The sequence below is a fragment of the Sinohyriopsis cumingii genome, chromosome 12, assembly GCF_028554795.1.
Source record: "Sinohyriopsis cumingii isolate HCF-2022 chromosome 12, ASM2855479v2, whole genome shotgun sequence".
NCBI lineage: Eukaryota > Metazoa > Mollusca > Bivalvia > Unionida > Unionidae > Sinohyriopsis > Sinohyriopsis cumingii.
In genome coordinates, this window is record NC_142972.1 from 121,279,160 (window position 1) to 121,302,630 (window position 23,471).

The 23,471-nt window shown below is 34.8% G+C and overlaps 1 protein-coding gene across 12 annotated transcripts in view; it reads right to left on the minus strand.

Annotated features, from left to right (window-relative positions):
- Positions 1-23,471, minus strand: part of LOC149787357 (carbonic anhydrase 2-like) — a 134,497-nt gene that overhangs the window by 18,067 nt on the left and 92,959 nt on the right. Inside the window, exons 1-2 of one of the 12 annotated variants that reach the window (XM_089977924.1) lie at positions 19,619-19,642; positions 1,257-1,298 (exon numbers count right to left, since the gene is read on the minus strand). The exons of 3 other annotated variants lie outside the window; for them this stretch is intronic. The gene's annotated coding sequence lies outside the window, so the exon portion shown is untranslated. Of the gene's footprint in view, positions 1-1,256; positions 1,299-5,507; positions 5,798-7,726; positions 7,891-14,141; positions 14,231-19,618; positions 19,741-23,471 lie in introns of those variants that run through there. 8 more of the 12 variants (XM_089977918.1, XM_089977917.1, XM_089977926.1 and 5 more) reach the window with 8 other exon arrangements.

Here is a 23,471-nt window from a genome sequence, read left to right on the forward strand (position 1 = left end):
TTATTTGGATCTTTTACAGTAATTTTTGTCTTACATTCTGTCAAGAGTTGCAAAAATTTGTGTTTGCTTAGGAATTTCATGCTACAAAATCAGACTCTTGTGAGGTGAAATTCTTGACTCTGTTGTCAGTGATAAATAATCAAAAAGATATGCAAGATTTAATTCATGAGAGAGAGAGAGAGAGAGAGTATGGCAAGATGGTCTATTACGCATCTCTGGTATCCGAATCCACACAAATCTACACCAAAAAAAAAAACGTCCAATAGTAGCTTCTTGGACCGAAGATCCCAGATTAATCTATCATTTATCACCCATTCAAATACATCTTGTTAGTAATATGGAAGACAGTGTGAAGGGTTGGTTTGGGTTAGTGTGAAGGGGTGGTTTGGTATTGTGTGAAGGGATGGTTTGGTACAGTGTGAAAGGATGGTTTGGTATAGTGTGGAGGGTTGATTTTATACAGTGTGAAGGGACGGTTTGGTACAGTGCGAAGGGTTGGTTTGGTACAGTGTGAAGGGTTGGTTTGGTACAGTGTGAAGGGTTGGTTTGATAAGGGTTGGTTTAGTATAGAGTGAAGGATTGGTTTGGTATAGTGTGAAGGGATGGTTTGGTCCTTTCCAGCTTTGGGTACTGGTATAACCATAGCTTCTCACCGAGAAAATTGCCACTTATTCTACTTTAAACCACCAGAAGAAAAAAGTTATTTTTTCAGCAATAATATATAGTATATTCTTCCGATTGCTTCTGTTATTTATCGACCTAACTAATTGTATGTTGTTTTATTTTTAAAGTGCAAATTAGTCTTGTTAGATACGAGAGAAAGAGTGTTTTATAATGTTTCCAGGTAATGAAGACCTGGGTCCGTTTCTAACTTTCGACCTAACTATTTTCAGTATTATTTTCTATTGTGTACTGTTTTCTTAATTTTATTGGCGATCAAAATAGTACTCAGCTCATTTATGACTGACCTACTTGCATACGTAAATTTTTGAAGCTGCCATAAAAGATATGAAATATATTAAATAAAGCATTTTACGGATTTGCGATGAGTATCCACTTTAAAGATTTTTAGACAGCAGTAAAAAAAAAAGCATCCCCACCTGCACACATCCTAGGTGCTGCAAATATTAATATAGGGTGAATGATTATCGAGTGAGATTTAATATACACGTGCGCCTGCCTGTTCGCATCTCAAGGAATAGCAATCAGTGTATCAGAGAGACATAGATATATGGAGGAAAAAATACTTAGCGTACTGATTAACGATCTCCTTTATCTTGATTTCGATACGTGAAAACCTGCAAGTTAAAAATAGACTGTGATAAACCAAGCGTGTTTGAAGCTTTGATGTTACATGTATCATAATTATTTAGGCAAAGTCAGGAAACGTGACGAAGTTTCGAGCGCTGATGAACCAGTTTTACAGAACAATCAGTAGTAAGATTCTGCTAAACGTGCAAGAAAGTTTCAATCATCGTGGATTTATAAGTTACTGCATTTGTATGGGAAAACGTGAACGAGTTTTCGGAATGAATACTGCACGAACTTGTGAGTGCAGTATATCCTTCCGACAAAACGAGTTCATATTTTCCCATACAAATGCAGTAACCTTTTTATTATATGCTCATCTTTTTATTCTACCTAAGGTTTAATTATATAAACAAAATACACTACAAGAAACAACGTAAATGAATGAATGCCGTATTCCAGACTAAATACACAAGCGCAGATTTGACATTACAAAATGACATCATTATTAATGCGCACATAGCTCCGCCCAGATAAATTTGAACTTAGTCGTGCAGTCGACATAACTTTCTAAAGAAAATGGCGTGTCTAGTTAAAACTGAAATTTACAATCATATTGGGAATGAATGGGCATTGCAACGACTTTTCCATTTGATCTGGAGTGAATATATTTTGGTATTTTGTTTCAATTCGACGAAAGTTTGTGATTTTGGACTGGATTCATCTGTGCAAATTATACATGAAAAAAATACATCGGATTGAAGTGGCACGGGAGAAGCTTGTTTACGTCTGCAAATGTGTTTCTGTTTCTGTCACTGAATATTTGAATTCATAACGTGGGAAAAATATGAAGTCTTTCAATTACAATTTTCAAAAAGGCGCCATGGAATTTAATGTTTATTTCATTTTGAGTGCAGTAAGGAGGATGCAATTGCACTTATCGAAATTAAGCACACTTTCGAAATGTGTAATCCAGATTGAAAACCTATGACATGACTCATGTAATTCGGATTTGCAGAATTAAGAAAAAACATTTTGAGGAAATTCAGGATGTAAAACTGTAAGCATATTTTATTTTGCCATTCTTATCACCAGATAAAGAATACAGTATATTCCTTGTCACTTGTATGTTATTTGTAAGGACATAATCGTCCGTCTTTTATATAATGTAACTAGCCTAAATCCGTAACATTGTATCAACGAGGAATGTGCCAAAACAGCTGGTTTTTTTTTTTTTTTTTTTTTGCAGTCCACGAAACATGTTTTAGTTCATTCAGAAACAAATTTAAATGACCACAACGTAAAGAGCCTCTTACGCGAGTGTATATGATTTGTTTACAAATCAAAAGTGCTGGTGTCTGCGTCATTGTTTGTTTACAATAGAAAGTAGTTCCTTTATTCACGTGAATGCTATATGTGTGTTGTCGCGCGCGTTCAGTATCGGGGAATACTGAACGATTCCGACAATGTAAAGTTAACGGGGGAAAAATGAGCATATAATAACAATAAATACCCGTGTCTAGAACATGAATCTCTCTCTCTCTCTCTCTCTCTCTCTCTCTCTCTCTCTCTCTCTGACTATTTTTGAGGCAAGTTCACTTCACCCAAGGGCATGTTAAATTGTGCTGTTAGCTTATCTGGGGAAAGCTGACTTTTAGAAATTTTGAAAATCTCTGGTTATTACCATATTCTCTAATTTTATCAGATGAAGTTTTATATCTTCGCATTTAGGACACTAAGTGATATGGCTGAAGAGTATGAATGTGTGCCGAACGATCGATTTCCTTTCAGATCTCTGAAAGCTGCATTTCCATTGGCTAATTCATTGTGACCAGAACATGACTACTACGTAGTCGCTGTCATATCTTCAAGCAGGACAGTGGACATCTGATTCTAATCAGACTGGAAACCCGACTATTGCCAAGTGTCATGAATCACTTCATTGAACATCTAATCTGATTAAAATGAGATCGCTACTGTCCCGGGTGAAGATCTGACAACGACCGCTTAGGGCTCATGTTCTGTGACCTTTGAGTTAGCCAGTGGAAATGCATCTTTCAGAAATTTGAAAGTGAATCAAATCGTTCAGCACACACCGATGCTCTTCAGCTATAGTGCTCAGTTTCTCAAACGCGATGATATAAGACTTCATCTGATTGACTGATAAAATTAGCGATTATAGTAATAACAAACGTCACCAGAACATGACCCCTAAGCGGTCACATTTCAGATCTTAACGTAGGACAGTGGAGATCTGATTTTAATCAGATTGTTCCATATCAACCCTTGGCATAGCTAGCTGAAACAGCATCACTTGACTGGATGCAGCTGAATTGAATTGATCCAATCGGATCCCTTGTTACATTTAAATTAAGAGACGATTAATAATCATATTGGCAGTCGCCGTACACAAGAAATATGTCGCATATAAGTTGCTCCCGTTGGAACATTTTAAGCAATATTAACTTCCGAGTCAGTGCCTGTAGATACAGAAAAAATTGCTTGAATATCTAACGGGTCACGTAATAGGCTCTCTGACGGTCATATGATTCTACGAAGCAATTTTGCTCTCTGAATGGTTAAATGATTTCGCTTGCTATGTGCAGGTATTCTTCTATCCGCAAGAGGGCATATATTTAAAACACCGTTCGGAGAGGTAAATATGTCAAGAGTTGATGTGAAACGAAGTGGCTCGACGATCCTTGACTGGCGAAGATGAAATAGATAAAATACAGTGTCGAACTTGTCAAGAAGACAAGATTCCTGTGATCACTCGTGTATAAAGCACGCGCCGTACTTTATGTAGAACGCACAGGATAGATCCTTTTCCGACTGCGAATTATACCGTGGCAGATCTGGCTCTATGCTGTTGCAGTCAGAGCCGATGGGGGGGGGGGGGGCAACCGGGGATATATCCCCTTAAGAAAGCCCGGGCCGAACAACATATTTTAATTTTTTTAAAGAAAAAATTTGTTTAAACAAGAACTAGGAAAGGCCCGTGTGTTTCTTACCCCAGGGCTCGTGATCGCTCTCTACGGCCCTGGTTGCAGTTCGTTGAGAGCTACTCACAAACCAGTACGTTATTAATCATTTCCTTGAATGAAATCGCTCTCAGGCAGTAAATCTACGAAGGATGTGTGATTTGCACACTAGCTGTATAGAAACATATGAGAATTACTTTACAACTGAAATCAAATTTATTATTTGATCAAAGTAAGTGGCTAACGAAAGATTTATCGACGCTCGACGGCTTTCAGTGACTATCACTATACCAGTCATTCAAAACTGTTGTAAATTATAATCGTCTCTACTCTCTCACCGTTTCACAAGGGTATTAATTCACCACAACAATGAAAATCAACAATCTAGAATAAAATTATTTCGTCTACACAAAAATTCAAATGCAATGATTTCATACTTATTATCCAGCTTGAAAAAGACCAGTATGTGAAGACAATAGGAAGAAGTCAAGAAAATTGATATGGATCTTTTCTGTAGTGCAGTTTACAAATCATTATTGAAAGTACAATTGACACAAAGTCTTATTTAAAGTACGATTTGTACAAAACCTTATTTAAAGTACAATTTGTACAAAGCCTTATTTAAAGTACAATTTGTACAAAGCCTTATTTAAAGTACGATTTGTACAAAACCTTAAAGTACAATTTGTACAAAGCCTTATTTAAAGTACAATTTGTACAAAGCCTTATTTAAAGTACAATTTGTACAAAACCTTATTTAAAGTACAATTGGCACAAAGCCTTATTTAAAGTACGATTTGTACAAAACCTTATTTAAAGTACAATTTGTACAAAGCCTTATTTAAAGTACGATTTGTACAAAACCTTATTTAAAGCACAATTTGTACAAAGCCTTATTTAAAGTACAATTTGAACAAAGCCATAAGTACAATTTGTACAAAATTTTATTTAAAGTACAATTTGTGCAAAGCCTTTTTTAAAGCACAATTTGTACAAAGTTTTATTTAAAGTACAATTTGTACAAAACCTTACTTAAAGTACAGTTCGTACAAGCCTTATTTAAAATATAATTTGTACAAAGCCTTATTGGAAGTACAATTTGTACAAAAGCCTTATTTAAACACAATTTGTACAAAGCCTTATTTAAAGTACAATATGTACAAAGCCTAATTTAAAGCACAATTTGTACAAAGCCTAGTTTAAAGTACAATTTGTACAGTGTACTATTTTAACAGGCATGAATTGGTCTTCATTCTTGTCAATGACACTAAATCTTACCGTCATATACTTCTAGTTTGTCCCTGAGGCAACGAATTAAAATAGTGAACCACTATATCCAGTCTGTAATTTGTCCCTGAGGCAACGAATTAAAATGGTGAACCACTATATTCAGTCTGTAGTTTGTCCCAAAAATAACGAAATAAAATGGGGTGAACCACTATATTCAGTCTGTAATTTGTCCCAGAGACAACGATTTAAAATGGGATGAACCACTATATCCAGTCTGTAGTTTGTCCCAACGACAACGAATTAAAATGGGCTGAACCACTATATTCAGTCTGTAGTTTGTCCCAGAGACAACGATTTAAAATGGTGAATCACTATATTCAGTCTGTAGTTTGTCCCAGAGACAACGATTTAAAATGGTGAATCACTACTACATGCAGTCTCATCGTTATACAAGCTTAATATAAAGTGTCACGTGTAACGTGTAATAGGCGGAGTTCTCAAGAAATGAATGTTATCGCGTTTCTTACAAAAAGTTCATGTCATTCAAGTTGCGATAATGAACCTGCACAGTACAAATATCGATAAAGGAAACTATAAATTTGTTAGTTTAATTTTTTACGAGAGCTGACTCTCATATGATTCTACGAAGCAATTTATCAAATAATATTGGTTTGGTTTGCCTGCATTTAATTGAAACTGTGTGCTATGACGTAGTCTATTAAGCAATAGCAGTTACCAAGCATGAAGGAAATGACAAGAAGGAATGCTGTAAACCTACGCATAGAGTTTTAAAAGTTGTTGTTTGTATAATGCATAGAAAATGTAATAATTGAGCCGAACACACTGGAACGAAAGTTTAAATCAGAATGTTCGATCCCATAATTCGATCAGAATGACTTGTCCGTTTGACCTTTCATTAGCAGTCTAACTGAAATATGGTGTGCATACAAGATATGAATGAGAGAACTCCTTTGAGTTTCCCAATCCCTAATGAACTTAGGGGTTCGAAAGACACGTTTTCTGGTTATACTGTTGTTTGTATTGAAATTATATATACTGTGCGAATCATATATATATATATATATATATATATATATATATATATATATATATATATATATATATATATATATATATATATATATCTCTGTGTGTGTGTGTGTGTGTGAAAACAGAGATAACATATGAGATGTAAGTTTGTCTCACTCTAAAAGGAGCATAATATCTGCCATACCCGGACGTTTTATGTTTAGGCGATTTTTATGTTTCCCTCACTTAAGGAATTAAAGCTGAAACACGCTGGATGCCATGAGATAATTTAATACGTGCTTTGGCATACCCCCCGCACACAAAAAATGTCATCAGTAGACACAGTCTTCAATCACGTGATCTTATTAATTTTTGTATATGACGTTTAGTTTACTTTAGAGCAGGCATCAAAACAAGAGACCGGAGAGGTCCATATTGCTCTATATCAATAACCTGAGGCTAAGATAATAGGTCGGAATTATTGTATTTTTCTTGTGTTATTGGGGCCCTGGATGGACAAGTGGTCAAAGGCGTTCACCTTCACAAATCAATAATCATTCACCTGACTGCCAGTTCATTCACAAATTTTTCCTCGTAAAACTGCACAGGATATTGGGTGAAAATAAATTACATTAGATGCTATGGGGTAGGGTAAATATTTTTCCAAGAATATATCAGCATAATATATTTATACCGCATAAGACGAATAATACCAAACTTGGCATGCTAACTGGAGGATTTATATCAATTATCATCGCAGCATTGAAAATTATATACATAACCAAAATTGTGTTTCTAACAAGTAGCTTCTTAGAGATGATGCTAGGTACTCAATACAGAGACTTTTGTGATGTCCACATTCCTTGACATCAACTTTCGTGTCAATGGTTTAGATCGGAGAGATGACGTATAAAAGATGACTTTGTCTTCAATGACACTATGGTTATATGCTGTTATCATCCATGGTAAATGTAACAAATCATCTGATTCGATAAGTTGCTTTAATTACATCCAATCAGAGGTGCCATAGATCCTGCTTAGGCTGGCTAAATATGCCAAGGGTCGATGCATAGCAAAGGGGATCGACGACTTGGGCCTCGTCAGCTTTCTCCTATCACTAAACTTTTACAACTAGAAAGCGTTTTATTTAAACTGCCCACGTTTTATAGTTAATATTTAATTCACTAAACAAGGTGAAAGGATAGTATACCCTATGACTTCTAAACTCCACGACCTACCTTTAAAAAAACTGCTCCACAGTCACGCAAACCTTGCTAAACTCTTCATTGTACATATCCTTGTGTGCACACGAACTTATTCGCTCCTATACATGTCATGAACTGAGAAGTAAATATCTCCTGTCATCACTCTACCTTCTCACAAGCGAATGTAGGTGTTTGCTCTAGACCAACAAAAAGAGAGAGGGAGTGACAATATATGAAGCTGTCTGTTCGGCAAAACTAGTGATCGACACGGCAATTGACCAATCAGAGTGGAGCACGTACCATATAGCATATCACTCGAACCTTTTCCTAAATATACACATAAAACAGGGGTGTCCAAACTTTTCGCAAAGAGGGCCATATTTGATAAAGTGAAGATGACCGGGGGCCAATAGTTCCTTCTGATGTTTTTAACCAAAAAAGTTACATGCAAATATACACTGTTATAGAACAATAAATAAAAAAACAAAAACAAATAAACAATAAATAAATAAAACAATTTTCATTGTCACAATTATCTTTATTTTTCAAATAGCAATGTAACTAAATATAAACCACTCAGGCAGACATGAACAACTCTAAAAAAAACAATTCTGCCTTTCATTCATATCTGGGCCATAAATAATACATTATATGACCGAAGCTGCGGGCCATATGAAATCTTACCGCGGGCCGTTATTGGCTCGCGGTCCGGACTTTGGACACCCCTGACATAAAACAATGTTAGAAAGCATCGGAAACGCAGATAACTCGCTTCTTTTTAGTTTGGAATACGTCACTCTGATTTGTCTTGTCTAGAGACACTTCAAAACAACATGGAAACCCAACACTTAGAATTGTGTTGTCTAGAAATAACTACAAAACAACATGGAAACCCGTCACTCAGATTTGTTTTGTCTAAAGATACTTTTGGAACAGCATTTACATCAAATCTATATTTTTTAATAAAATGGCTAATATGGGGAAATGTTGGATTAAGACGAAACTTCACAAGCAGCAACACAACAATTTTATCAGAGCTCAATGACCGAAGATACGAATTTCAGTCGAAAAGTGTTTCTTTATTCAAGTCTAGCTCAAGCCTTTGTAATTTATATTGAATATAGAAGTCTAGCTCAAGCCTTTATAATTTATATTGAATATAGACAACCCCGACACTCATCTAATTATGTGTAAATAAAATGCACCCCCTCTTCTCCAATTGTAACCTGCTCCTGAATGCACACCGTCTACTGTCTCAGAGTTTCCTTGGAAGAGTCATTTAGGTCCGATTCCCTCGACATGATATGGCCAACTATGTGTTGAAGGTGACGTAATACGATTCCCTCGACATGATATGGCCAACTATGTGTTGAAGGTGACGTAATAAAGAAAAAATACAAATATACAGACTATCTTTAGTTTAGTATTGTTTAATATGAGTCATAAAAATGAAAAAACTAACATACATACGCTTCTTTTTGTTTATCACAATATATAACAGCATAAGGGGGACTTAGACTTTTGTACAACTATCAGTACTGACTTTCTCTTTCTTAAGACAATAGTACATTTTGGTTTTAATTCGAAAGAAAGTAAAACATAGCAAAGAGACAAAGAAATACATTCACGCATGCACAGATACACTAAAATAAAGTGATGTTTCTGCCTCACGTTTTCTTGTTGTCGGTATAGGAGCGTAACCACTATGGAAATTCGTGGTATATAAGTAAATGTTGTTTGCAAACTTTACGTCTGCTTGACAATGCAGACATTCTGTTGTGACTATTAAATCGGACAATAAATAGGTGGTCCAGTGAAAGATTTTGTGAAACGCATAATATGAATCTGTGATAGCATCTCTGGCAATCAATGTTATTTTGAAATGCATTGGTGACAATTATTCCTCGAACCGAACTCAGGATGTTTATTCTACCGAATGTATGGTGGAATAAATAGATCACAAACTTTTTAATAGTGTTTATTAGCGTCCAAATTTTACACTAAAACATGGGCGCCCGCAGCATTATATATATATAACGTTTAATCATGCATATGAAGCTGAAAATATGTCACAAGATTCTGTTAAAAACGCATAGCAAATATTAGATTTAGTTTCAGACTGGTTACGCACGGAACAACGCAACTAACTCTCCTGGCCGTGACTGACTGACCCCCCACCTAGTACTAATATTAGTACCCTTACTCGTACCTCGTGGACAGGGTACTAACATGAGCATATACGTGTTAATGGAGCAAGCCGGGTGTGATTCACACCCGGCACTCTTTTAGCCTAATAATAAAACTTTAAACATAGTCCTTGCATATAATCCAATAAATTGAGTAGTCCTCTTATTTAATACCGGAAGTATCGAAAATCATTGTTGAAATAGTTGTAAAATCTCGTTTACCTTTTTTAGCCGATATTTTTGTTTAGATCGTCCGCCATATTATTTCAAATAATGATTACTTCCGTTCTCAGCCTCGTTTGTTTGTGTGCCATATAAGGACACTGACGCCATATTTGGAAATGTAAACAAATCGTAGTAAAAATTTGGCGCCGTTTGGGTCAGAAATTCTGCGCATTAAAATTAAATACGGTTTATCGGCAACTTTGAAATTCCACCAAGAAGCGATTATTCGCACTTAATTGATAATAATGTAGCGTAGAATATCCAAAATATGGTCTGGCAAGCCTTACGTAGAAAAGGGGTCACGGCGAGAGTCTCGCGTTATCTGTCATGGCGGACAGGATACGGTTAGAGTAACCATGCCAATTTATTTTATCGTGTAAGGGCTTAATAAATTCAAAATAAGCCAAACTTCTTTCACAACATGATTATACTTATGTAGTTGATTTCTACACTGTTTGTTTTTCTGACTTTAGTGATGATTTTGTTTGCTCCATTACATGATATGGGATCAGTTCGTAGCCTCAACCACAACAAATCAAGTTGAGGCTACGACATCGTAGCTAACCCCCCACCCTGCAAAAATCCTGCGGGCGCCCGTGCACTAAACGTATGTGTATCACTAGAAGCCATTAATTACAGCCTCTAGATTTCTCATGGGAAGTTTTGTTTTGGAAATAAATATTTTCATTAACCCAGATACCGTTCCAACCCAGATGAGAGTGTTCTGGCAAAATAGGCATGCCCTTATTTATTTAAACAGCAGATTGATTACTAAAGCATAGCCCAAGTAATATTCTGCCACATTTGGATGTCAGAGAGGACGGATGGCCGCTGGAAACAGTCATGTGAATCAGTGTGAGCGTGGCTATCTCATGTTTGAAGAAGGTCAATATTGTAGACAGAATGATGACAAATCATGCTACATAGGTAAAATGTTTACCGGAATGTACTGGTTTATGCATAATTTGCTAAATAATGAAACAGACGAAGGTCAAAGACCCTCAAGCAAGAACTGTGGATGGATGTTTGTATGGGACATTGAATCCCTTGCAAACACGTGTCTTGCTGTTTGTCTCTCTTTTAATCTATCTAACCATGTATATAATTTTATGTATCTGCTGGCCGAGTTATTCATTCATCCACCTATCTACCTCAGCCTTTTCGGTATATTTTTCCATATTCGACAAGTGAATGCATTTATTCCGTTCGCTTAGTATCTTTTATGCCGTTCACGAAAACAAAAGAGAGAAAAAAATATCAGCAACGTATGTGTGTGTGTGTGTGTGTGTGAGAGAGAGAGAGAGAGAGAGAGAGAGAGGATAGAGGGAGGGAGAGAGAGAGCTGGGAGAGAGTACGTGCAGGTGTTTTCTCCTACACATTATTAATTCATCAAAGTGACTTCATTTATTCTTCAATGACGACGATAGTACAAACGTTTTCCTCTATTTCCGTCTTTGAGTCTGTGCGGTTTTTAATGTAACTTTAATAATTTGAGTCATATCACTACGATGTCTGTAGTGGAGCACTTTATAGTGATGTCTCGCGCTCCAGCATCATGCCACAGACATATAGCATCATGCCCCACCCACAGGTGCTCGACGCGAGCTTGCTGTTGAGGGAAAACAAATAATAAACTGAAGGGGGAAGAAATTATACAGAGTGACAAAACTACCGTAGATTACCCCCATGACCCGTACTGACACAGGACCCTCTCTATCATAATATATAAGAGAGAAGGTACGTAACTTTCAAATACTTCGTTCCACCCATGACCCTCGATTTCCTTCTGCTATTTCCGTCTTTAAAGGCACACGTCCATACTAATATGGCTTGTTTTACTCCTGAGATATGTTTGTATTCATCAAGCCAGTTCATAGTATGTCATTAATCTGAATTCATTGTTTCATCCAAATCCACACTATTTCAAACATTTCTTTTTAAATTTATAGACTAATTTCGCCTCCTGATCTTAAGATTCTTTTTCTAAAATTAAAACAACTGGAGTAGATTCGAAACTGCACTATCTAAAAATACACGTGCTTTCTATGGAGAATTTAGATGGTAGAGCAAAGTGCTTTTATACACAAAGAACTTCCCTTCCTCCCAAATTCTTCATGTTTGTCCTGCATTGGGTTAATTGTGACATTCACAAATATAATTTCACGATTTTGATTGTATAAGATATCAGATTTAATCAAGGTGCAAATGTTAAATTGGTTCACTTTAAGTTTTGTAAAATACTAAACTTAAACAGTTCAAAATTTATAAGTTGTATACGGAATTTTAGACGGAGCCGGTTCAATATGACGCAGGTTGTGGTAGTTATTATTCGAGGCTTGCAAAGAAACACAGGGATATGGTTTAATATCTATTATTTCGCCCTTCGCCTGTTAAAGCTCGACACTCGAAGCTTGGATCAAGGTTAGTTTTATCGTGATGAATGAATAGGAACAATTTTACGTAAATTTCAAATAATACCTGGATTAATTGTTTCATATGACTCATGATTAGCACGTGTGATCAAAAGACCCAAGTGTCAAACATATCTGTCCGTGACTTTTGGGTCATGACGTAGTCCCTTCATGAGATTAAAGAAACTATTAAGACCCTAATCATATACATATATGTAGGAGTTTCCGCACTCACTTAATATTAAAACACCAAAGAGTGTTATGAACCTAGATTTAACACACTCTATACTGTACACACACCTCTTCTTCTGATGTACATTTCTAACACTTCCTGAATAATAATAATAATAATAATAATAATAATAATAATAACAACAACAATAATAATAATGATAATTAATAGTAGTAGCAGTACTAACATAGGCCACTGGCCCAAATTCAGTGCCAAATCAACCATTAAGCATACTAAACAAATACTTAAAAAACCAGACCAACAAGGACACCAGAAAAACATTTAAATGATAAAATGTAATGAATTAAGCCTATATATGATCATTTCGATCTACATGCACCAGTATTCAGCAGCAAAGTAAAACTCATCTTCTATATTTGCATAAATACGTCAGAGTCTTTCAATATAGGTTGTTTATTTGGGATTTTTAATTTACCGAATTTGACCATAATAGTGAAGATTCATCTACCTTTATTGTCACAGGTTATCGGTACAGTAACTTGAATTAAGTTATTTGTATCACGTTGAGTTTGATAGCCGAATGACATGGTATCGGGTATCACGGTACCAATTGTTTTTCCATATACCTCAATGCTAATTTTTTGTGAAATAAATATACTTTCTGTCCTACTTGGGCATGCATGTCACACACTGTCATATAGAACAATGCTAGATTGTCAGTTTGACAATGACATAACCAGGTACTCCATTGCATTTAAGAGAGATAACTCTACTGGAACTAGACAGGGGTAAGAGTTATCTAGTCACAACAAGCACATTTTCAGCCATGTGTACCATATTTTAAAAAAATCATAAAAAATACAAAATATGATCTAGATAGAAATTAACACAAACTCACATGTTGCCAAGAGGCTCAACATTTTTTTAAGCCAAACAGAAAGTACAACTCTTACATAATGCACCAATCACAGCTAGTGTTGTTCTTTAATTCTGAATACAATGTTCCATACACCTTAAGCTCCGCCCACCTGGACTTGCGCAATTGGTACCGTTATACCATCGTGCTCAACCTTTCTGGCTCACATGATCCGATGTCCTTCCGCTCTCAGATTAGACGCAATACAAGCACCAATATCAAGTTCGGGTCTCGCGTGATCAGATGTCATTTTGCTAACAAACTAGACGCATTACAAGCAGCCAGATTAAGTTCGAGTCTCGCGCGATTTTGATGATCTTATCTACCAAACTATAAGAGTTACATGCACCCAAATAAAGTTAACTTGCTAACAATTAGTATACTATATACCCTAAACAATTATTTAAGTATAAAAGACAACTTTGTTTGCTGATAGTGTTCTTTTACTTTGATTACATCCATTTAGTCACATTGTACATTGTGTATGAATATAGCATAACTGAAGTAGTCCACTCACGCGACCGTTGTAAGTTGACGTCGTCGTTGACAGCAAGAAATCTCAATCTGTATCAGATGTGCATCTGCATTGAAGTTTCAAATCTGTCTTTGAAAAAGTGTGATTTATTATCAATAGTACATTTATAGAAATATAATAAATATTAGCATATATTTAATTGATTGGAAGTCTTAGTTATGCGTATTACAGACAATTAACTCGGTGAAAAGAAAGAACATTACAAGAAATTTCTTGAGATCAGTGCAACTAGTTTTAATCCAAGATGAAAGAAATGGTACTGAACATCGGACTAATACTAGTAATTGATACTATTCCAGTCCAATCAAGCTAGTTCAGCCATTTCATTGGTAAGATGTTTACCAGAATACACTGGCTTATGCCTTTGGTAATAATTAATACGAGACTTCAGGATGTTCCTCAATCAAGTAGCAGTTCAAGATAGTCTGCATGATTGATTTATTTCACCTGTGCATCCAAGCAATACACCTGTGCAAATTGGACTGGTTTTAATTTTGAATAAGATCTTTCAGAGTATTTAAGTGTGGCAAATACAACGGTTAGATTAAATCGTTAATGTGTCTGTCATTCATTTTGGTTCTAATTGATCAGAAGGGTAGGTCAACTATTGGAGACTGATTAGAATCACTGTTAATGAAGCCACCACTTGCCATTCCAGATAAGATCGATATAAATGATCCCAAATTCCAAATGGAGGCTTCTTTAGAAAAATTCATGCAAAGAAATAGATTTAAGAGATATATAATTAAAATAATGCGATGTCCGTATATACTTCTCTTTTATTATCATCCATAATTAGCGTTTGAAGGAATGTCTTAAAAACTTAATTAAGTTTTGTTATATTGTTGCTAACTTGTTGACCATCAGACGAATCCTTAATATAAACTGACAATCTGTAAAGATCAATAGCAGTTACTAAGGACGAAACTAATGGAAGCAAACAAAACTGGTGTTAATCTACGAACACATTTACAAAATCGATGTGGAGACAAAAAAATCTATCCACAATATCGCTCACAGACAATATGTGAACATTAGCATCAATGTTTAATTAAATATCTACCAATGTATGACAGCTGAATATGCCGGGGGAAGAAAAAAACATGAAGTCGATTAAAGGACCGTATTGTTGTAACTAATCATCAATTGAGTCATTATCGTACTACTGGAAGTTCCGGATTATCCATTAAGCACACAAAGCACGTGCTTAGGACACCAGCTCAACAGGGGCACCAGAAAAGTTCAAATTAATTGCTGATGATAAAATTTAATGAATTATATGACCACTTAGATCTGCAAGTACGAGTATTTTGATTTCGAATGATGGCAACACTGGTATTTTCCCACCTTTTTAGTTTTTAATACTGTTTTTTTTTTAGTTTAACATTCTATTTTGGGGGGAGGCACCATAATATGTTCAGTGCTTAGGGCCCTGGAATGCCTTAATCCAACACAGGCTCCTAGGGTGGTAGTACAGGAAAGCAAACAAGTGTCTTGAAGCAAGGAGAAATAAAGAGTTTTCGGTAATACATAGAGATTGAATAAACAGTAATGTTCACAAAATTCGACAAATATCAAAGCTGAATAATAATAATAATAATAATAATAATAATAACATAGCCATAATAATAATAATAATAATAATAATAATAACAATAACATAGCCACATAATGTATATCAATATTTATTTTCTACGCTTTAAGACTGTGTTTATATATTTACATAGGAAGTTAAGTCTTGACACGTTCATGAAACTATTGTTTTCTTCTTCCCAAACAAGACTCGATGCACATAAAGGGGTACAATAACACATACTTCGATCGAAAATAATGACATTAAATCCGTCATCTCATATTTCCATAACTCCATATAATGACATTTGTACATTCATTGTAAGGTAGATTGTGATACATACATGTATAAACATTATTCTTCAAAGAGCAACTTTTTCATTTGCAAAGCATTTATTAATAAATAATACAGACATAAAGCTTAGTAACTTTGTGTAACTAGGTCTGATTAAAATAAAACAAAATCATATAAGTGTGATCTATCCATACCTCTATTAACCGACTGCCATTGTTCATGATCAACATCATAGTAGGAGCCGCGCTATGTCAATCGTCTGAGCGGCAAACCTGTAATCCAACAGTTGCCGTTTTGAAATCAGCTCGGGCTAGCCTTAGCCCGTCTTAGCAGATTCGGTGTGTCTTTGGGAAACGTTCTGAGCTCTGAAAGACTTGTGATGTGTTGAAATTGGCCTCAAAGACCAACCAACCAATTATATCGTCGCATTTCAGTTTAAATGCACCAGTAGACGTGTTATCATTAACATTGTGCCATACTTCAACACATCCCTCTGCAAAGAGCAGCGTACGAACATTTTTCACCCAGCAAGTTGCATCTTGTTAAATAATTTGAACTGCGTATTTTAACATTTTCATAACAATCTGTCAGAAGAAAATTTTCAACCAGTAAACTCTGTTGCTCTTAATGTATGAGTGGTTTAAAACTTTGCCTGCCATGTTCCCCGCGGTTTAAGAGTGGTCGAAAACAATTTTTATTTAAACAATTTAAGGCACTCTGAAGACACAATTCGGAAAATGGTTACCTCCAGATTAATTATTTTGACTTAGCACTATACAGAAAAATTGGCAAACCTTTTGTATTCAATATCTTAAATAAAGTAGAAAATGATAAATCATCATGCATAGGTACAGTTTTACGCCGTGTAAGGATATTTAGGCTTGTTGTGCTAAGGTTTTGGACACACACACACACACACACACACACACACACACACTATGACAACTTGGAAGAGAATACAATACCGAATAGCAATGGACGTGACAACGTTCATACATATACTGATGTAAACCAATTTGTAGGTCAGATATTCCAAGTTACTAGAAGTTATTAAAATTTACCTCTTGCTTCCATTTGTCACAATAAAATGTCAGCTTGTTTAATACTGCAAGTCATTAAACAAATATTGATGACGATATACAGTCTTGTTTAATACCTAAACAAATATTGATGACGATATACAGTCTTGTCTAATACCTAAACAAATATTGATGACGATATACAGTCTTGTGTAATACCTAAACAAATATTGATGACGATATACAGTCTTGTGTAATACCTAAACAAATATTGATGACGATATACAGTCTTGTCTAATACCTAAACAAATATTGATGACGATATACAGTCTTGTCTAATACCTAAACAAATATTGATGACGATATATAGTCTTGTGTAATACCTAAACAAATATTGATGACGATATACAGTATTGTCTAATGCCTAAACAAATATTGATGAAAATATACAGTGTTGTCTAATGCCTAAACAAATATTGATGACGATAGAGAGTCTTGTCTAATGCCTAAACAAATATTGATGACGATACACAGTCTTGTCTAATGCCTAAAGAAATACTGATGACGATACACAGACTTGTCTAATGCCTAAAGAAATACTGATGACGATAGAGAGTCTTGTCTAATACCAAAACAAATACTGATGACGATATACAGTCTTGTATAATGTCTAAACAAATACTGATGACGATATACAGTCTTGTCTAATGCCTAAACAAATATTGATGACGATATACAGTCTTGTCTAATACCTAATGGACAATTAAACATATCCTTAAAAACGGAATACTTGACAAAATCTTTCACATGGGCATAAATTGCATGCTGCATGGGATCCACCTTGGTACTAGCTCTGTATTGTATGACCTTTTCCCAAAGTTCAAGGTAGATTACCCACACAAACTCCTTTTCGGAGTCGATACAAACGACAAAGAACCTACCTAGAGGCTGACAGATAACCTTAACATGTATTGATTTACGAGGTAAAGGTAGTACCAGTGTAAAAAAAAAAGGTTGGGGAGGTGTTGTGGGTTGTTTTGTGAAGCCCCCACTTTTCTTATTCAATAATATTACTTTTGTCCATCTAATGAAACTAATATTGAAAATGTTAGACAAATATTTGCACAAACAGATATGAAACTTATTTATCGGTAATTGTGCGGATTTTAATATCGCATTTGTGTATGCAAAGGTACAATAACTCAAACTGTTCGTGACTTCATAAAATAACCTATTGAAAGCATTTGTTATTTTACATAGTAATTATACAAGCATAGAATTACCATCCTTAAAAATATATCATCAATCATATATATTCAAAGGTGTTGCCTGCTATTAAACTGTCAATTGCAGACCTACTTTTTTTTCCGTGACAAGAATAACAAGACTATAACCCAAAGTATATCATGTTCGGAGTCGTACATTTCATAATCATTGTCCACCTATCCTTGAGGATTTAAATACTTTGAAATTTAATGAAACTATTCATCAGATGAAATATAATGCATCAGGATTTCCTTTAAAACGTTTTCAAAAACCATATGTAAAGCTTCAGATAATGGCATACGTTCCTTATTATAAAAAAATTCAAACAAAAACGAAAATAACTCCCCAAAAATCCTAAAAAAAACCTCTCGCTTTTATTATACCTGAATAAGAATTTATGAAACCTAAATTACGTATAGACGTGGATTCAAATTCAGTTCTAGTGATGCTTATTGTAAACGTCATCAATTCAAATAAACGTTTTATAATAATAAAGGCAAATAATTTAAGTTGAATCAGATAAGAGTTAGGTGTGAGAGACAGGGTTCTGGACAATTTTAATTTAAACAAAGAGCACTGATATCCATCAGTGCATAAAATGTATTGTTAATATATATATATATATATATATATATATATATATATATATATATATATATATATATATATATATATATATATATATATATATATATATATATATATATATATATATATATATGTAGTGTGTGTGTGTGTGAAGGATGTTCAACGCTTACGTTTTCCTTTTGTAATCATTATATACAAAACTGCAAATATTTCATTGGTTGACGGTCAAAATTGTCAACACAAAACTAGTTAGCTCAATCAAAGAAAGGAAAACAAACCTAATTCATTTTCTTCAAAACTAAAAAATTGCTTGTAAATTACTCTGCAAATAAATAGATGTGTTATGCCCATCATTTTACATGAGCATGCGTTTTAATGCCCATCATTCTGCAATACGTCAAGGACTACATATTGTGATATCCTCATTTCGCAATACGTCAAGGACTACATATTGTGATATCCTCATTTCGCAATACGTCAAGGACTACATATTGTGATATCATGCTTCAATAAAAGGAAGCCTGATTAACACGTTTATTTGAGTGTGAAAGTCACTAAAGTGTTTATTAAAATATCAGCCTGAAAATATGTGTATTTTGTTTTTGATAACAATAGACTAATATAATTTTTCCATGTTAAAACATTGATTCATTTCCATGCATCATTCATTGGAATTGCTAATATGATTTTAATGAAGAAGAAAAAAGTGTTTACTTTACCTCCTTTCTTTGGAAAGATAAAATCCTAGTTCTTCTGAAAAGGTATTTGCCCTGCAAGAGTGACAATAGGAAATGCTGAAATGCCCACCCCCCTCTCTCTATATATATATATGCCTCGGGTAAGCTCTCTACCGGAATGTACCGGTTTATACGTATTGTTGTTGAAAGAAGACGTGTCAGTTCAAGGTGAGAATCGGGATTATGTTTAAATTGCTGTGCTTAAGTTACACTAAGTACACATCATATAGGGACCTTTTAGCAGTAATATTTTGATAGCTTATAAGTGCAACCTACAAGATCTAGGTTCTCTCTCTCTCTCTCTCTCTATATATATATATATATATATATATATCCACCCACCCATCTATCCATCCATCCATATATATATATATATATATATATATATATATATATATATATATATATATATATATATATATAATGATGTATACTCACGCTCTTAGAAAGGAGTGAAAGAAGGAAAGCTACAGGATACGATGATTTCTGATTTATGTAGTCACTGTTTACGTTCGTTTTGCATATACATAACAAACAAAAGTTGTATTTTTTAAATACTGGGGTGGCAATTACTTTACTTTCTAATTTTGTATTTAGACGTTCCTTCCAAATTCAAGAACATCATGCATAGACATATGATTCCAAGGGTCTTAATATTGAAATACTTGAGGGAAAATGTCTCACTATAGGGCATAATAGTTCAAAGCAACTCGGATGCAATAAATGTAGGGCTGGTGGTACTAAAGATGTGGAAGAATTGGAACCAGTGTAGAAATAGACAAACAATAGCAGAGTATATATGTGTTTGGCTGGTCAGAATTGGTTGATAATGAAAGAAAGATTTTAGTAAAGTGCATCTATTGAGAGCTCATCCTAGCTGCAACCGAAAAAAAAAGACATTGTTTTCTTGACTAAATTTCGGTCTTTTTAGAGACTTGAGTTTGGAAAACTAATTATTGAAATTATTACCTGCCACTTTGATGTGGAATTGAAAGCACATATTTCACACACATGCAGATACAGAAAATCACGCGGCTCATGATTTTCTCTACACGGAAGCTGTCATCAAGGGTGTCTCTATACTTATAAATATAGGTTTGATCGTGAACATTCAGAAATTTACAGCAATTACATTTTAGTATTATGGTAGTTGCATAGGTTTACTATGGGAACGGAATTAGTACCGTGAGTCTAAAAGTTGATATACCAGTATCTAAATAACGGAAGGGGATACTTATTTTTAAATCTGCTAAAAACTCGCACGAAATGTGTATTTTGCAACAAATGGCGACATATCGATTTTCATTTTGAGATATATACAGATTGTGTGGAGTGCCAGTGTTCATAAAACTTCTTTAGTGTAGTGTGCAATGGAACTCAAATATCGTGTCAGTGTTGGACTGTGCACTGAAATTCAATTATCGTGTTAGTGATAACATCATATTGGCAATTTTTTAAATGAAATATACCGTCCTTATCGAACAACCTTCACCATATAAAATTTTGTATAATAATGACATTTATGTTAATTACGGAAAGGGATATACGAGAGCTGTCATGCCTTTGTCAGTCCATCGTATTTACAGTATATACTCGAGGATAAGCCCCATTCAACAGGAAGCAATATAGACGCTGCACTGCAGGCGCATAATACACCAATAGACAAGAGTATAATATCTACCACTTATCCGAGAGTATGAATGTACACTGGAGGGAACTGGCCGAGTTTGAACGGATTCTTCCGTCTTATTATCGTGACTGTGAGCAGGTTCATTGGCAATGATTTCTAAATACGATGAAACGACCGTCAAAATCAACGTTAATTTATAGCTAATGATGTGATGTTCCTGGGCATAACCGCTTAGTTGTTTATTTGGATGCTGCATCAAACTTATCATCACACTGCTACAGTTTTCACTTTACATCTTGTTTCTTTGTAAGAATATTTTCAATATGGAACTCTTAGATTTATTTGCTATTTATTTTTTGTTGAATTTATATCCAAACATAGCCTGTACCATATAAATAATAGCGTTTCCCATGCACTATGATGGGTGTGTTTGTTCCGTTCGTTGAAAACTTTATTATCTCTTTTGTTTAGTCCATTGTGCATATTTGTACATAGTCAGCAGCCAATGTAAATCAGTTTACATCAAACAGTCAATACATTATAATCAAAGTAAGACACCGACCAGGTCATCAATCTATTGTCATATTTTTTTCTCGCAAGAAAAGTAATTTGAAGAGCTAAATTATCGACCATGAATGGAACAAAATGTTTGATTACCATAGGGCACTTACATGATTTTCTTGTATTTGCGTTTTATTTGTGAATACGTGAATGGTACTAACAGTGTCGAGAGTTCTGGTCTTTGTAAATTTAGAATGTTAACCTTTAATGGAAGACTATTTTATTCTTCAAGACGGTTAAACATATTCTTAAACACCACGGAGGAAACAATAAAGCCATAAATAAACATTGGCATATCGTGTTACGAAAATGCAATGAACATTGGCATATCGAATTACGAAAATGCAATAAACATTGGCATATCGTGTTATGAAAACGCAATAAACATTGGCATATCGTGTTATGAAAATGCAATAAACATTGGCATATCGTGTTATGAAAATGCAATAAACATTGGCATATCGTGTTATGAAAATGCAATAAACATTGGCATATCGTGTTATGAAAATGCAATGAACATTGGCATATCATGTTATGAAAATGCAATGAACATTGGCAAATGCCATGAACATTGGCATATCGTGTTATGAAAATGCAATGAACATCAATTTCAGTGTGCTTACGGTAACCCTATTGACTAACAGTTTTTGTCAGTGTATGTCTTTGCAATTCATTAACAATACTTCTCCAAGAGGGAATCGTATATTAAGTTATCATATGTGTTCCTTGCTTTCTCGGAGGTAAATCATGTCATGATTATGCTTGTGTCTACGCACATTTTCCCCCATTAAAAACATCCTTTCCTTTAATCTGCCACCTATACATCTGATAGCCATGTGTTATTAAAGTGTTCACTCTTGATTGTCTTATGAAACAGTTAAAGGTGTTACCGTGTCTCAAATTTGCTTTCCCAGTATGTTTAATGTCCGTACCTTCTCTCATTTCATTTTTATCATCCTTAGTAGATTCTGACTAATTTAAGACCATTAAATTGTGACGCATAACGTAATTTGCTCAAACAAACTATTCTGTGTCTGGATTTGCGACCCAACAATCTACGTGTACCTCTTCTAGTAATAATAGGTCATTGCAGTCTAATTTTCATCCTCAAAATATGTTCTCTTTATGTAGGTCATTTTACCACCATTAACCTAGATCTGCATCTTTACCTGATAATAACATTCCTCCCCTGTGTAAAAGCATAAGCTTGTCAAGTGAGTGCATTTCATGTTGATTCTCACTAGAAAATATAGGCGGTTGAGTGGGTGGTGTGGAAAAGAGTGGATACCTATTGATGAATGACGTAGGTGTAGGTCAACTGTTTATTTCTAAATGTGCTTGGCTCAAGTGATAATAAATGTTTATTGTAAACCAGACTATTTATGTTACACTGAGAGCCAGAGCAAGGAATAATTACAATTAAAAATATTAAATAATCAGGAATAGTCCAAGTTATATTTACATACAATCGATGACAACGTATATTTCGACTACATCACTTTGCACAAAAAATGTTTAAGGTACCGTGGGTTGCTGAGTGATCCAAAGTACCCGCCTTCACCGACCACTTCCATCTAACCCCTGTCCGCATGGATTCCAGTCTTGGCCTCGGCCAATGTGGTTGCGTGAAAAAGCATGCCAGTA